Source organism: Uranotaenia lowii, chromosome 1 (genome assembly GCF_029784155.1).
Source record: "Uranotaenia lowii strain MFRU-FL chromosome 1, ASM2978415v1, whole genome shotgun sequence".
Lineage (NCBI taxonomy): Eukaryota > Metazoa > Arthropoda > Insecta > Diptera > Culicidae > Uranotaenia > Uranotaenia lowii.
Window position 1 is genome coordinate 175,531,408 of NC_073691.1, and position 3,397 is coordinate 175,534,804.

A 3,397-nucleotide genomic window follows, 5' to 3' on the forward strand; every position below is an offset into this window, starting at 1 on the left:
ACACCTGGACACCCACTAAGGCGTGGCTGAACACCCACCTTGAACAAGCACAGTGCGACGAGACATCCACTGTTTGAAGCGAGATAACATTCTCAATACTTTTGCATTGCACAGTGTGGATGGACACTTGGACATCCACTAAGGCGTGGCGAGACACCCGCCTTGAATAAGCACAGTGCGACGAGACATTCACTGTTTGAAGCGAGATAACATTCTCAATACTTTTGCATTGCACAGTGTGGATGGACACTTGGACACCCACTAAGACGTGGCTGAACACCCGCCTTGAATAAGCACAGTGCGACGAGACATCCACTGTTTGAAGCGAGATAACATTCTCAATTGTTTTGCATTGCACAGTGTGGATGGACACTTGAACATCCACTAAGGCGTGGCGAGACACCCGCCTTGAACAAGCACAGTGCGACGAGACATCCACTATTTGAAGCGAGATTACATTCTCAATTGTTTTGCATTGCACAGCGTGGCTGGACACGTGGACATCCACTAAGGCGTGGCGAGACACCCGCCTTGAACAAGCACAGTGTGACGAGATATCCATTGTTAAAAGCGAATACGATTATCCAAGATTCACCGGAATGGAAACCATCCTACGACCAGGGAAGAGCGCAGTCCAGTTTGATTTACTTCATGCTGACCGAAGCTACAACAGCGGAAATCGAGGAGGTTTGCGATTATGCAGCAAATTTCGATAGCTATTGATCAAAATCCAACAAATAATCTGCATCTGAGAACCTTTATCGAAAATCCTGATATTCCGCGCTTGCCGTAAGTACCCAGTATTTACTACAAATATTACTCCACCTTATATTTTGTGTCTTTGAGCAGCGCCGGAGTCCTTTACGAAAAATTTAGCAACGGTGGCACGCGGTGCTGGTTTGTTGATCAAGACGGTCAAAAACTTCGGCATCATGAGTAACGTGCCGCGGATTGGAGCTTGATGCCATTTCCAATCCAAAAACAATCGCCGTGCCCGTCACCTGAGACGAGTGGGGAATTATTATAGCCCACGGCAAGGCTGTGTTGCTCAAAAGGTGGACCGATAATCAACGTTTTTCAGTTACGAGCTAACGGCGCTTCCATCAGCGATTTCAAGTGGTAAGTTAGCAATTATTCCAACCATTATCAATCAATTAAAAAATTATTTTGTCATTTCTAGGCCAAAATTATTCATCGAAGGTGCATGTGCATGTTCCTAGGCGTATTGATCAGCCCAAGGACATTTTGTGATGGTCACATTTTCATTGGTGGGTATCTTTTTAATATATTTTATGACTAATTCTATTGATTGAAACATATCCTATTTTCCATAAATTGACGAAAGGATGCTTCAGATGAATGCATAAGCGTTGGTGAGCGAACACCCATTTGTTTTTAGACGCTCTCAGAGGTCGGATACCTTCACTTACCACCAGATGTCGGTCGGAAAAATGTAGTTATCTACCGCCTTTAATCTGCCGGAGAAAGGAGACTAGCTGTTTCTGAGTAACCATAAGTTCAACATCGAGTCGAAGATTCCATACCTGCCAGAGTAGTGAGATTGGCCGCAGTGCATCGAATGAATTTTCTGGATATATCCCAAGAGTTAAACTACGCAACAGGATTTGGCAGCCGACTTTATGCTTAAGCTGCATAAGCGTTCTGAATGATACGTCGCAAGCGTCAATGATAAAGGCAGGTGAGCAATTTTTTTAACTTCCTTTTGAATTTGTTACCTCATCCATCCAAATTTCTTATTTTGAAGTAGATGTGTTCAAATGATGATAAGCTTAAAATTAAATTTTATTTAATTCTTGATTTTTTTTTACTTTTACGTTCTAAATTCGAATTTTTATTCAAATTGTGTTTTTATAATGACATGGCATTTAAAATTCATTAGTTTTAAGTAAATAAAATCAATCTTTGATAACTGATGGAAATAATATGCCAAACGAAAACTAATTTAAGATATATTTACTCTCCTAATCTATCGCCTAATTTTCCTTTAAATCCTTTTCGGCTTTCTATACATACATAGCTGTTTAAATGCAAACAAAAAAAGATTGAATTATTTATGAAATGTCAATAATAATAATAATGCTTTTGCTTGGTTATTTCTAGATAACAATCGTACGGGTGCTGAAAATCATCCCGATATGGAACTACAACGCTGCACGGGGAATAGACTACATCACATTTGTAAAAAATGCGATGATTCCACGGCGATTGTTTGATTCTATGCTCGCCAAATTTCGCGCGAACACAAACGATTGCTGGCGAATACAGTACCAGCAACAAAAAAAACCATCTCCACCCCGTCTGGGGCTGAGTAAATGGCTTGAAGTTTGTACAAACAGCACCATACACCATGCCATAGACAACACAAATGGCGTGTGCAAATTCGATGATTCCAAGACGATTGTTTGATCTATGCTCGCCCACACACGATACAAACGTATTTAGCGCGAACACAAACGATGGCTGACGATAACACTAACAACAAAAAACCACCGCCACCCCTACTGGGACTGAGTAAATTTCCTGAATATTGTACAAACAGCACCGTACACTATGCCACAGAGGGTGGTTTGTGCAAAATATTTCGATCCAGACTGATTTTACTCAAACCGTTTGCGCGCTCATTCAAGCAGTGCCATACCTCTTGCTAGTGAATTAGTGGTCCATGGTTCATAAAAAATTTATTTGTTCAAAAAATTTTTTGATTGTTATGACACTAATCTAAGTTTCAATTACTCATACTATTACATTCGATTACCATTCGAATTTGGATTTCTCCAATTGTCCGCTTAACTTAACATTATGAAACGAATTCAAATCCATACGCGGAATACAAATTCAATTTACATTTTATAATTCATAATTTGGATTCAAAAACCAGCATCTAAATAGAATTCAAATTTAAATGCAGACTCACAATTCAGAATCACAGTTCAAATTAAAAAATCAGCATTCAGTTCAAAATAATATTAAAATAATAATATCATATTCAAATCTGATTTTGGAATTGTAATTCACAGTTGTAAATTCAAATTCTGGTTTAAGATTCAAAATGTACATATTTCTGATAAAACTAGCTGACCCGGTAAACTTCGTTCTACCTTCTAAAGTATAAATCGTAATAAATTTTATCTACACGTCCTTAACTGCATCGTGCTCGCGAATAGATTCTTAAGGAAATCGTAACAAATAAAGTAGAATTTGTATTGGAACCACCTTTCATAAAAAGTGAGATCCTTGAAACTATTATACAAACCATCTCTGACCCAAAAAACCCTCGGATACCAAAATTCACTTCATTCCGACCGACCATTCATACGTGATGTTGTTACAAAGAAAACGCCTCCATTTTTATATATAAGAAATAGAATAATTGAGG

The 3,397-nt window shown here is 38.7% G+C and overlaps 1 long non-coding RNA gene across 1 annotated transcript; it reads left to right on the forward strand.

Annotated features, from left to right (window-relative positions):
* Window positions 1-921: 921 nt before the first annotated feature.
* Window positions 922-3,143, forward strand: LOC129740379 (uncharacterized). The gene is made up of 4 exons (XR_008736221.1): window positions 922-1,119; window positions 1,181-1,268; window positions 1,346-1,699; window positions 2,122-3,143. It is a non-coding gene; the product is annotated as an uncharacterized LOC129740379 (long non-coding RNA).
* Window positions 3,144-3,397: the final 254 nt, after the last annotated feature.